Here is a 13996-nt window from a genome sequence, read left to right as displayed (position 1 = left end):
CTATGGTGTCTGGCCTGGATAAAGTTTATTTTTGATCTCGTCCCAGTTAGGGTTCCATGTCATTGTGAGGAAGATATCAGGTTTACCATACTTTCGCACCAAAGCCATTGCATCCATGTACCGATGCCTCATATCACGGGGTCCTCCGATGAATGACGAAGACATGACAGTATGCCTTCCGACATTCTCAGCAGATCCTTCAGCCAAATGCATGTTGTCCACCAGGCCTTGGTATAGGTCAGCCCTCAAAGTATCCTGATTGTTCCTCATGTAGTCTAAACGTGAGCTCTCAATCTTGATGTAGGTGTCGATGGCAAATTGCTGGAAAAGACGACCGCCAAAGAGTATTGGATTAAATATCCCTAGCCGCATCTGAAACTTGTAGCAATAGTAGCCACGCACGGAGACACATGTATTCCCAACAGGTTCTATAGGGAGACATTATTCGAATTAGTATCATGAGTACAGACAAGAGTTTATATTGCATTATTGAAAAGAGTTCAAGTTACCTCCATCATCATCATCATTGCCAGCATTCTCAACATGCTTTTTGCGGATTGCTCGAGCTTTCTCAACTTGAGCCATAGTCACATCCACTTTTGGAATGCAATTGTGCCATCGGAGCTCACCCCTTGGAAAGAATATCGGGTATGATAGTGAGTCGTAGCACGCATTATATGAGCGAATGCCGTGTATAGACCAATCCTTCCCATGCAGGAGAACACTATGCTCAAATTGGCCTAGATGCTCACTCCCCTCAACCTAGGTGGCGGCCATCTCTGATGTCAATGGCACATTATATGTTCTCTGGTCGAGCCGCTGGTCAAGGTTCAACTCGACATGGTAATCCTCAAGGTTTTCAACATGTCCCATATTCCTTAGTTGCTGAGAGTAGGGATTCCCATTAAAGATCCTAACCAATTGTTCTATAACTTCTTTGTCTTTTTAGGCGCATTGCTCACGACACTTGCTCATTCGATGCTCGAGGGACGGATCGTCGTCATAAAAATAAAGCTCGAGGTGTCTCTTTTTGACACCATCCTCTTTACCAAATGATTGTATGTTATGGTAAATCTGGCCATGGGCACGGAATATGTAGATACCGTAGATTCGCATGTTAGTGGTCACACAATCTAGGTGGCAGTACAGAGAAGTGGCTATTGAAATATCTGATGTTTGCACGAAAGTGCCTAGCATCAGCGTCCGAGCTTGACCACAACCTCATCAGCTCTAGTGGTGTCTTAGGAGTTGAAAGATGAATCTTTTCACCCCCGACAACAGAATCCAGGCAGTTCACCCTCGAATTTCTGTGCGTTGCAGTGCTCGTAGTTCGGCACCGATGATAGCATGTGCGACTCTGACGGGACATTAGCATAAACCCGGTCGTATGGACCTAGGACATCAGGCTCACTGTTCTCTTGCTCATCCGTGTCGACATCGTGCTCGACGTCAGTTCCCTCCTCGTCGTCTTCTGACAAAATGTTGATGTGTTACACGTTGAAAGAAAGTTTGTGAAAGAATGTTTTGACATTTATGTGGTGTACCTTGTCCGGCGAAAAAGTACGCCTCATCATCTTCCTCGTCGTCCTCAAATATGACACCCTCATCATAGTCTGTGCAACGCGGGCACATATATGACGAACGAAATATAATGGCATACAAAAAAATAAAAAAGGGATAAATTTAATAAAGAAAATACTATCCTCGACCATAGAGTTTGGTGTATGAGCTTGTGCACCGTTTAGAGGCATTGGAGAGGTACCGTCGACTATAGACGGTTGTGTCTGTGTACCTGTGTAGCTATGAGGTCGTGGAACTGGAGATTCCTGGGTGACACCATCTGTAATAAGAAATGATGGTATGAGTTTTTGGAATAGAAGAGTAAAGGTGAAAGTGCCAACAATATATATAATATATATTATTACCGTTGTAAACCACACTCGGTTGAGTCGGGTTGTTCACATCATTGCACTTTCCATCCGCACACCCTCTAGCCTTTCTTCCAATGCTTGGTTCAAAAACCCGATTGCGACGGGATAGAAGGGAATTTCTCTCTCCAGTGGTCACTCGATGCCTATGTACGGTCTGTGGACTCAATTCAAGGTCTGGACTTCTAGATTTGGAACTACAGTCAGCGCGACGTCAACAGGCGTGCCCCTCAATTCGGGTATTTTCATATTGTGTGAAGGCGCTTTAGGCGATTGAGGTGAAGGAAAAATAAGCTGACGATTAAAGTGAGCGCTCTCCATGGCTATTGAGTCCGGATGTAAATTGTTGTATCGGTGTTCTCTTACCATCCTATTGTCGTTTTTCTTGCTGTCTTTTCGTTTCACCTCCTTCTCTTGTGGAGTCATTTGTAGTTTTCTTGCTACATTTTTTTTGCATACAAGTCACACCGTCTCTTTTTAATAGTGCCTTTTGTCCAAGAGACATTGCATACCTTCGTGCTCTATCTAGCTCACGCTTACGCTCTTTTGGACGTGACAATATTGTCGATGGAACTGGATGCATTTACAGCACCTATATATAATAAAAAAAGTATGGTCTCAAATAAAATACAGAAGGGCACATATTGCAAGAACATTAATTCCTTATTACATTATCATGAACAATAATTGGGTTGCCCACTACATTTTTTCTTCTCAAATAGATAACATTAATGAAAAAAACAATGTACTTGGGTTTAGATCAAGTGATGCATTAGTCAAGTCAATCATGCCACTTTGATCTATACATCTATCGGAGTATTCATCTACATATATATAATAACATGATATTAACCTTGGCCTCGACATCATACAAACACAAGAAAAAATAATTAGTATTAGGAACAAAAACACCAAAATAGTACATGTGTTATCTTTATCAATCTACATGGGATTGTATGAGTTGTTTCGATGTAGCCTGTCACTATCTTCATAGCCATAAGTGCTTTCCTTGGTTGATTCAACTCCAACGGGTACAACATATACATTTAGAACATATACATTACTATATTAAATAAACTAAAAAATAGCAATGCTGAATTCAGAAAAGCAAAATCAGGTTTGCCTGCTTTTTTCTGATGATATCGTTCACAACACTTTCTATTTTTTCATTTCTTTCTTCTTGAGTCATTGCCGCCAATCGTGCCTTTTTCCTTTTCCTTTTTAGCTTGGTGGCATCCATGTTTTCCTTGTTTGATTCAACCCCAACACCTGTTTAGATAATAATTAATGATAATGTATCTATATGAGAACAAATGTTTGTTCTATGTTTGGTTGTTAAAATTTGTTTGCGGTGGTGAAGGGTCGAGATGGCGACTAGAGGAGGGGTGAATAGTCTTTTCTAAAACTTAATCGCGTTGGCTAACCGATACAAATGCGGAATTAAAACTATCGGTCTAGCCAAGACTATACCTCACTATATATGTTCATTAGCATCTTGCAAAGATAACAATTATGCAACAAAGGTGCCGGGCTAGTTAGAGCTCTCCTAACCAATTCTAGAAGCAAGGTCACACAAACCTATGCCGCTAGTACTTTAAGCAACAAGGGAGCTCCTACACTTGCTAGTAAGTAAAAACACAAAGCTAACTAAGCTCACTAGCAATGCTCAATAACAAGGCAACCAATGCCTAATTAGAGAGCGCAAATACTTAGCTACACAAACTAAGCAATGTGACTAACAAGGTTACACAAACTAAATTAGCCACGCAAGGGAGCTACTTCTATGCTACACAAGCAAGAAGGTAATTAGCAAGCTACACAAGCTATATAATTACAAGAGCAACTACACAAGCTTAATATGTATAAAAGTAATTGCAAGCTTATGTAATGGGGATGCAAACCAACGGGAAGAACAAGGTTGACACGATGATTTTTCTCCCGAGGTTCACGTGTTTGCCAACATGCTAGTCCCCGTTGTGTCGACCGCTCACTTGGTGGTTCGGCGGCTAATTAGCATCACCCGCTAAGCCCGCACGTCGGGCGCCGCAAGAACCTACCCCAGAAGTGAGGGTAGCTCAATGACACGCTTTACTAGAGTTGCTCTTCGCGGCTCCCGCGGGGCGAGCACAATGCCCCTCACAAGCACTTCTCCGGAGCGCCGCACAAGCTTCTTGCGCGCTTCGACGGAGACCACCACCAAGCCGTCTAGGAGGTGGCAACCTCTAAAAGTAACAAGCACCACCGGCTTGCAACTCGATCACCTAGTGCCACTCGATGCAACCTCACGATGCAATCGCACTAGAATCGCTCACTCACACAATCGAATGATCACTATCAAGTATATGTGTGATGGAGGGCTCCCAAGCACTCACAAGCATGGACACTAAGTCCCTTGAGGTGCTCTTGACCAGCCATGGCCGAGGGCCACTTCTATTTATAGCCTCAAGGGCTAAACTAGCCGTTACCCCTTCACTGGGCAACGGTTGGGCCGACCGGACGCTCCGGTCGTGTTGACCGGACGCTGGACCTCAGCGTCCGGTCGCCCACAGACGACCACGTGTCCCGGTTCCAACGGTCACTTGACCTGACCGGACGCTCCAGCTTCAACTGACCGGACGCTGGACCCTCAGCGTCCGGTCGTTTCCAATAAGCTCCCGAGCATGACCGGACGCGTCCGGTCGAACGCGATCGAACGCAGCCAGCGTCCGGTCACACTCCAGCTACTGCGTCACCGTACGTCAGTCTGACCGGACGCAGCCTTCCAGCATCCGGTGCATTCAGATCCAGCGTCCGATCAGTTGACCGACGCCAGCATCTTCTCCATTCTCTTCACCCTTGCTCAAGTGTGCTAACCACAAGAATTTGCATCCAGCGCAATAAAAAATAGGCATTTCATTTTTCCGAAAGCGCTGAATCCCGCCTCACAAGCTCGGCGGGAGGGAGAGAGGGACCCAAGCCCATCTCAACCCTGCAAACACCACCTCCTTTGTAAATGTGCCAACACCACCAAGTGTACACCACCATGTGTAAGTGTGTTAGCATTTTCATAATTATTTCCCAAAGGATGTTAGCCACTCAACTTGCCACGCCACTCGATCCTAGCGACAATGCAAAGTTAGATCACTCGAGTGGCACTAGATGACTAATATGCAAACAAGTTTACCCCTCTTGATAGTACGGCCATCTATCCTAAACCCGGTCATAAACTTCTCTACACACCTATGACCGGTGAAATGAAATGCCCTAGGTTATACATTTGCCTTGCGCATTCCATTCCATCTCCTTCAAAGTCGATGCAACACATGCACCAACACGATCAACAATGATATGATCCACTTCATATCATCACATGATCATATTGGTTCATCGATCTTGACTCTACTTGCTCTTCACCGTTGCCATCGTCCATCGGCGCCAAGTCTTGCTCAAGCTTCACCGCCACGCGGTCCATCACTCCAAAGCCTTCGACTTGCCCTTCACGCTTGTAACCGGTCCATCAAGCCAAGTCTTGTCTTGATCTTCTCCGCCTTGATCACATGACTCAATGTCATGTCTCATGTGCATTTAAGCTCCTTCATCATCACATGTGTGAGCTTCGCAATATCTCCAAGCTATTTTCACCTTCATGGCATATGTTGCTCACACATATGTACCTGTGGACTAATCACCTGTGTATCTCACATAAACACAATTAGTCCACCTAGGTTGTCACTCAATTACCAAAACCAAACAAGGACCTTTCAGGTGGACCTCTCGGCCCAGCAGCTAGTGCAATTTCTGCCTTTATCTGATGATACTTTTCCCTAAGTTTTTTTTTTATTTTTTTCATCCCTTTCTTCTTGAGTCATTGATGCATGTCGTGCTTTTTCTCTTTCCCTTTTACACTGCGCACGTTCATCAACTTGCACTTATGAATTTGATGTTGTCTGGTCACCTGTTTGAAAAATAAGTTGATAGATATTTACTTAATTACAACAAATAATACAAGTGAAAGTGTCTATGGACATGAGTATAAACAATTACCTCTATTTATGGTGTTTGTCAAGTCTTCAAATGGTGTACAACCTTCATTATTTTGCATAGGTTACATTGTGATGAAGCTGGACACAAAATTAATCCCTAGTTTCAATCAGAAATTAATCTCTGAAAATGGTCAAAGTTAGCAGGCATAATACATGTATACAAATGTAATTAGATCAGATCCGAATACAAATAACCAATTAGCTTAAGTTAGGGTGGATCCTCGGTTTAATAAACTACTGCTAGTTGTGTCAGTTGTAACCAAGTGACGATCAACAGGACAAAAGCTATCTGTGTATCTAAGTTGAGAAACACTAAAACATTAATCTGTCACAAAGTGCCTTTATTGCAGAGCATATTTGAACAAAGGAAAAGAGATCATGGCATTTGATGTTTTCAAGTGTATTTCACCATACTATTTATTTTAGCCAATTATTAGTACTACATCAGTCTAAGGGGAGAAACACGTCTAAGGGGAGAAACACTAAAACATCAATCTATCACAAAGTGTGTTTGCTGTCTAATAGGCAAACTGGCAAATCAGCAAAGGAATTGGCCAATACAAAAAAACCTTATAATGAGCAGTTTGTAGATTTATTGTCCGACAGGCAACAGAGTAGCTTCAGTTCTCAGCTTCAGTTTACAGGATGCCTGTTACTTGTAGTGAGGTGTGGTTGCCTGCAGGAGATCAAGTATCCAGGAACGCCATAAGGAAAGTATACCGAAAGTAGTATGGTGAAATTGAAAGTAGCAGTTTTCAATATTATTAGTAGGGTCAAACCAAAAGTAGCCAATTATTAGTAGGGTCAAACCGAAAGTAGCAGTTTTCAATATTCAGCATGTTCGCTTGTTGGTTTCAGCCAGGGCTTATCAGCCAGCCAACAGTATTTTTCTCTCATAACAAACCAGCACCAGCCGGACTTATCAGCCCAGAAACCAACCAGCAAATAGGCTGATTGATGTCTCAAGTATAGATGCAAGCCTATGGTTTAGCATATGGTACATATAATGCTCATTTCATAGTATCTTTCAGATTCAGTTCATAGTAACAAATGGATGCACGAAAATGGAAGCTTAACAGAAATGTCAAACAGATCATTAGAACGACTTATTGAACCTACAGCTTGTGAATCTTTTAGCATGACCTACAGGAACAGGAACATGACTTTTGTCTCTGTAGAAACTGAATGAACCTGCATGGAAATCAAGCTGTAGTACAAATCAGGTCATTGTGACTGCCCTGCTATTGCACAACTACTGTCGGGCTAGAACCGCGAAACCATGCAAATTCTCAAATTGTTATTTATACTAATCCAGTATTGTCTCATCGCGCAGTTTTTTTCAGCACATTAAAATCAGCAACTATAAACTTGTAGAAGAATGTTGAGAGATTTGAAGCAAGAAACCAAAGAAAAAACAGAAACAGGGGACAATCTTTATTTCTTGCATGTAAATGTCTATTTTAAAACCATACATTCTATTCTAGCTAACATGTGACTGGTATTTTTGAATTAATCTATAAAACCTATGTAGAGAAACGATGCATAGCCAAAACCTTAACTACTGAAATCGTTTCATAGTTGTCAAACATCACAGCATGCAAGCATTCAATGTATAAACAAGAGTGCTCAGAATAACTACTTGGCATCTACCATCTAGCAAACCAAGTATTTAAGAGGAGGCACTGGATGGTGTTTTTTGGTTGAACAAAATGAAAGCGATATCAACCTGCATGAATCGAAGGACAAGACATTTAGGACCCTTGCACTGCCTCCTGTGCAGCTGCTCCAGCGGCAGGATCTTCACAACAATGTACTCCGACCTTCTGGTACCAATCCTCTTGCTGCTGCACCACCACTGCTGCTATCCTGGACGAACAGGTCGCTAATCAGCTACAAATACTTACGGAATTCAATGTTTGGGCCAAGAAGAATTCAATGTCGATCTTAGCTATTAAGTAACTACCAGGAGAATTCAATGTTTGGGCCAAGAAGTATCACTTCTTTATCTTCTGGGTTACCTTGAATATGTATTTCGTGACTTTTATAACCTGCTAAACCCTATCGTGAAGCACTTTATGGTCTGAATGGCATCATCTTTGGTTGCAGGCACAGCAGCTGGCAGAAAAATATTTAGTATGCATCTGAGCATAAGTCTAGTTGCATTGCTGTCATTGCTCATAAACTAATTGAACTATTTTTTTTATCATTGCTGTCATTCCTCATAAGATAATTGTGATGTATGACCTGTCAGTAGCATGTTTATTTGATAAACTCCTGCAGCCTCCAAAATCCAAAATCTAAACTCTTCATGGCTGTATGGTGTTAACTCTTGGATGAGCTCCTGCTACAAAAATCTAAATCATACTTGATCAAAACAAAAATTGGCAAATACTTAACTTGGATGGCAATTGTCAACTGCACAAACAGTTGGCCACCAGCCGTCAGCTACGATCGACATTGGATTAAACACACTTAATCTATTATTGTTTCAGATAATAGGTCGTGCCTAGAGGACGATCATTTGATCAGCTTTTAATGGCATCAGCAAACTGCTGGACCTTCTTAGCATCTCGCTCAAGTGTAAGAAGTATTAAAAAGGATGAGAACTTGCGAGTTCGGAAGTCGGAACATATTTGCACTGATGTAGGAAGCATAAAGAAAACAACATTCAAGCAGCAACCACATAAGTAAAATCTGTTAGATACTACCAATGATCTCTGCTTCGAATTTCTGTGGTGATTTATTTCTCAGGGATTGACATATCGATATTTATTTGTAAGGTTCTATCTAGATTTAGACACAAGAAGACATTGGATTATTAGTAGCTATTCCTAATAACGTCTGTCATTGAGACTTTTTAAGTTACAGAAAACAATTTCTTCATTTATCCTCGACTGTCAAACACCAGGAACTCTCTAATCGTATCAGCCCCAACCGAACCTCACATTAGAACAAACCCGGGCGAGGAGCCGGCTCCATCAACCCAGTAGCGTGACTGCGTGAGATCCGACCGACGAGGCGGCTGAGATCCAGAGCGACTCGACTGATCTAACCGGGATGGGTGCGAGCGGAGACATGGATCCGCGGCACAGAGAGGCCTTGTGGTAGGGTCGTGAGCAACGCACCTTGTGGTCGGATTCGAAGGCGGAGGCAAGTGCGAGCAGGGCAGCGATGGTGATGGCGAGGCCGAGCAGGAGATGGCGGCCGCGGCACCGGCTCGGGCGGAGCGGATCTCGCGCTCACTCGCATCCTCCGCTCTCCCCGCGACCTCTGGGCGCCCGAGGATGGCCGGCAGCGGCGGGGACTTCGAGGAGGTAGCGGCCGTCCTCGTTGTGCAGGGAGAGGTCGGCAGGGATGAGGGAGGTGAACGCGTCGTCGTCGCCTGACTCCGCGGCGCGGAAAATCTCCTTCTCCAGCGAGCGCGAGGTGTAGCGCGAGTGCGATAGGCGGCGATGCCTTCCTTTCTCGCGGCAATTCATTCCTTTATCATGGCAATTCCTTCCTTTGTCACAGTCACAGGGCCTGCGGCGATGGCAGCGTCTCGCGCTGATCGCGTGCATGGATGGAGTGACGGGCGGATAAATCGCTCCTTTCGCTCGCCCGTTGGAGTGGGAGGTGGGATCGATCCTATGGATAACAGACGGATGACTCGCAATTGTCGCACCAAAACGGTCTCATTTTTTATTTAGTTGTAAGAGAGATTGTATTCGTCTCTACTACTCTACTCTACGGTCTTCTTTGGACGCCAAAGTGCTCAAGGCGCGCGGTAAGTTCTTCATTTTTTAGATAAAAGGAACAGAAGGAGCTAGCTGAGGCTCGTGTGTAGCTGTGTATCCTATTTTGACAATGCTCGGTGAAGGACTGAAGGGATATTCAGAGGATGACAAGAGCCTTATATTTTTCGCCAGGTAGACAGTAATATGTAGATTATATGTTTCAAAGATCAATCCAAGTTGGCCTTCTAGGGTCTGGCTGGTATTAAAGCCGACTGATAAGCCGACTGAAGCTGTTTTGTTGTGAGAGAAAAATACTGATAAGTTCAAGCGAATAGGCTGTTATCACGTACACACAACATACCGTTTGACGTTTTTAGGAATGAGACTTACATTGACAGGGAAAATAAACTTGGCCAAATCGTGAACACCCAACGTCCCGACCAAGTCTGGAAACCAGGCCTTGTTCGGATGCATGTGTTAGAGTGAAATGGAATGAAACTTAGTTTAATTTCACTCCAATCTACTTCGATACATGTGGATTGAGATGAATACATGCGCATCCAAACAAGGCCTTAGCCTACTTTCAAACATGACTAGACCTATTTTACCATATTTCATCCTAGAAATTTTTAGAAAAAAGGTAAACCTTAACAAGCGACCTCCAAAATTTGTGAAATTCTGCACAAAGCTTGCTTACCACATGGTTAAGGTATTCCCGGCGGACTTGCCAATAACATTTGGGATTACCAAGAATTTTGAAATTACTCTCTCAAATTTGGGTTTTGTTAAGAAAATACTCTCTCAAATTGGGGTTTTGTTAAGAAAACTTGAGAGCACGAATTCAAGAAGCTCATGGAGAATCCTCAGTTGGGCAAGTATAGATATGTTCTCTTTATGTCATATCACCTAGATCGATCATAAGACCGCCCGGCTCAAAGAAACCATAATTCACCAAAATAGTTTTTAGAGTGAGAAACTTAGGAGATAAGTGTTGGGCTTCAAGACATGATATGGCTATGTTCTAAGGACCCTAAAACACTCCAAAATCATATCAAAATATCAACTAGAGCAGCAGATCAAAATCCGCCAAAAAGAGGGTCCGAGAAATGAAAAAGGAAATGTTGAATTCAAGAGGGGTAGAGAGAGAAACATGGAATTGAAACTACAAAGTTCAATTCACCCATGAGGAATTCACCTATACATCTCAAGTTTAGCCTTCCAGTATCCTCCCACTTTAAATCGAAATTAAACCGCGGAGCTATTGTAGCCCGCTGTTTCATCAGCTCGGTGTTATAAAGTGCAGTCCATTGCCCTGTTAGTTTGTCCATGCCATACCTTAACTCCCAACCTCAATTCCCACTTGTCCTCCGACACTGAAAACTATGTAAATCTGGTTACTTCCCGCTGTGTATCTTTTTTTTAATTAAAATAGAATAGTTCCAATGGCATTCATTGACGACAATAATTAGGGCTCGTTTGACCGGGCTTCTAGAGCAACTCCGTTCCTGACAAACGGTCGTCCAAGAAACCGTTCCAACAAAGAAGTATGGAGGAGCCAGAGTCGTTTTTTACTAAAGACCCGTAACCACAAAAACATGGCTTCTTTTGACTCCTCACAAACTAGGTACAAATTATAACAAAACAGCCACCGGAGCCTTTTTGCCAACCAAAACGACACAAGAAAAGCTACTACACAAGATAGAGTTGGAGCCATTTTAGGAGGAGCTGGAGCCCTGCCAAACTTCCCTTAGATTCTACCAAATGAAAGGCCAGATAATTGTGAGTTCTAATATCTATCGTTTATCCTACTAGTTAAATGCCCGTGCGTTGCAACGAGAACACATAATACCAAGATAACATATGTATGAGCGTGTGTTATACTGTTATCTAAAATGGATACCGAAATCATAATATTCAAATAAATATTACATAAGTCTTCACGAAAGATAGATAGTTAAAATATAACTCTAAATTTGAATGCAAAACTAAAACATCAACTTCAATTGGTCGCATCACTTCATGTCTACAATACGTGAAAGATAAGCTTGCACTTCTTTAGAAATCAAGTGCTACGGAAAGATAATCATAACAAGTTTGTGTTTCACAATACATGTTTTAGAATCTATTCTACAATTAAGAATCTAATCTCTCAATAGTTTGACTAAGAGAACGTGCTTTGCACGAATACCAAGCTGCAGTTGGTCACCAATCAATGATGATCCAGAAGATTTAGTTATGAATGTTTTAGTTGTAGAGATTCTAATTCTACCTCAAAAATTTCCAATTAGGCACCGCAATTCGCTAAATTTCTTTTTGGTCTTAGACAATTATCAACCAATAGGAAGCTGACACGTAATGTATTGTATTTTTCTGCAATTGGGCAAAAAGTCATAGTACACCATAAGCAAGAATGAACAAGACATAATTCATAGGATTATTACAACCCCAATTTCCCTGTAAAAAACAAACGCACACAAACGCTCTCATGCTCATGTCATGGGCTTCTCCAACAGCGCCGACATATACCACTTCTCCTTCTCCTTTCCCCTGCCGGTGTTCCACCGCAACTTCCTGAACCCAACGCGATCAATCATCAGTGCGAACGTCGCGTTCAGCTGCGCGGCGGCGTAGACAAAGTGGTCCAGCCAGAACAAGCCCCCTGGCCTGAGCACCCTGTACACGTCGAACAGCGTGAACTCCAGCATCACGCCGGGGGCCACCCACCCGCCGCCGCCGAGGTCATGCCCGGCGTGCACGATGTCCATGGTACCGTCGAACAGGGGCAGCAGGTGCGCGGTGGTGATGTGCAGTGGCACCAGGCTGCGTGATGTGACGAAGCTGCCGAACGGCGCGCCAGAGTTGATGGCCGCGGTGAGCACGGTGACCCGCGCGCGCTCCAGCATTCGCACCGTGAGCGTGCCGGAGGGGGAGCCGCCGCCGAGGTACAAGCCGATGCGTACCGTGCCATTGGGCCACGCATGGAGCACGACGTCGATGGAGTAAGACAGCGCGCTGTCGCTGTGCGCCCATCTGTTGGCCTTATTCTTATTCCCCCGCCCGCGACGCAGGTCGAAGCATCCGTCGTCGCAGCCGCTGATGCCGCCACCGCGGCCGACGACCACGAGGCACGAGTAGTTCTTGCACGTGTACGCGTCCCAGACGACGGTGGTGGTGTCCGACGGCATGGTCTAGAGGCTCCGGGGCAGTGGCAGCGGCTCGCAGCCGCTGAGCATGAGCCTATGCGCGAGCGGCTCGTCGGACGAGCACTCCCCGCCGGGCGCATAGTCCATGTAGCGTTCCAGGTCGTCCTGGACGCAGACGCACGCGTGGCCCAGCACCAGGAACACCTCCCCCGCCGCAGCCCCAGCCACCTTGCAATGCGGGCCTATGGCTAGCCTAAGCTCGTCGGTGAGCTCGCGCTTCCATCCACAGTTAGGCGTCGCAGGGAGGTCCCGGCCGCCGTGGTCTTGCATGGCTTGGAGGAGCTCGTTGGCGGTGCGGACGCGGGTGTGGAGGTCCGCGAGGTCAGCGCAGCCGGTGGCGAGCGCGTCCTTCGTGGCGTTGAGGTCCGCTTGGAGCGCCGCAGAGCCGTCCCAGAGGTGGACGATGGTGGCAGCGGGCCTATAGCCGCTGCTGCTGTAGCGGTGGAGGAGGGAGGGCCCGACGCCCGAGGAGACGATGGCGATAGAGACGGCGTTGGTGAGCAGGAACAAGAGCAGCGTGGCCGCCGTGGTGCCGCTGCAGCAGTTATGGGGATTGATTTTTGCCTTCTTGATTTGTTGCGGCTGGTATGGGGATTGAGCTGATCGCATGGAGCGAGTGCGCGTTGCCTTCTTGATCTGATCGTATGAAGCGGCTTTGGTGTCACACCTGTGGATGGAATAGTTATGAATGTTTTAGTTATAGAGATTGTGTCTCGTGAGGATTGACATGAGACTCTTTGGGGTCTCTAATTAGTAACCTAAATGTTAGGAATATTCCCCTTATTATAAGGTTGCTTTGTGTTTCCCATGTTGCACTCTCGTGTTAGTACATTTCTAAGGTGTCTTTGAGGTTTAGTTTTGGGTGCCCAAGTGCTGAATGTGCGGTGTCCATCTTCTTCTTCTTCTTCTTTAAAAAAAACAGCGGTGTCCATCTTCTTCATAGTTCATTAGCTTTTGTGTAAAAAGTAGTGTATGCTAGAGCTTCTCAACGGACTTTATATGAGTGGTGAATCTCAGCCCTTGGGCCTTGGCCTAAGATCTAAAGCCCATATAAATCAAAGGGATTGAGGGTCCAGGACAGATAGATGCAGCCCAACCTTGTGCTTAGCCTGTCTCCAGGTCTGCAC

At 44.7% G+C, this 13996-nt stretch overlaps 2 pseudogenes; both read right to left on the bottom strand.

The window, feature by feature from the left end:
* On the bottom strand, positions 1-6018 carry LOC136510975 (uncharacterized; annotated as a pseudogene).
* A 6137-nt stretch (positions 6019-12155) lies between these two features.
* Positions 12156-13478, bottom strand: LOC136510965 (probable methyltransferase At1g29790; annotated as a pseudogene).
* Positions 13479-13996: the final 518 nt, after the last annotated feature.

The sequence above is a fragment of the Miscanthus floridulus genome, chromosome 1 (genome assembly GCF_019320115.1).
Source record: "Miscanthus floridulus cultivar M001 chromosome 1, ASM1932011v1, whole genome shotgun sequence".
Classification (NCBI taxonomy): domain Eukaryota; kingdom Viridiplantae; phylum Streptophyta; class Magnoliopsida; order Poales; family Poaceae; genus Miscanthus; species Miscanthus floridulus.
Note: the sequence above shows the minus strand (reverse complement) of the source record. Positions and strands in the feature narration are given on the sequence as shown.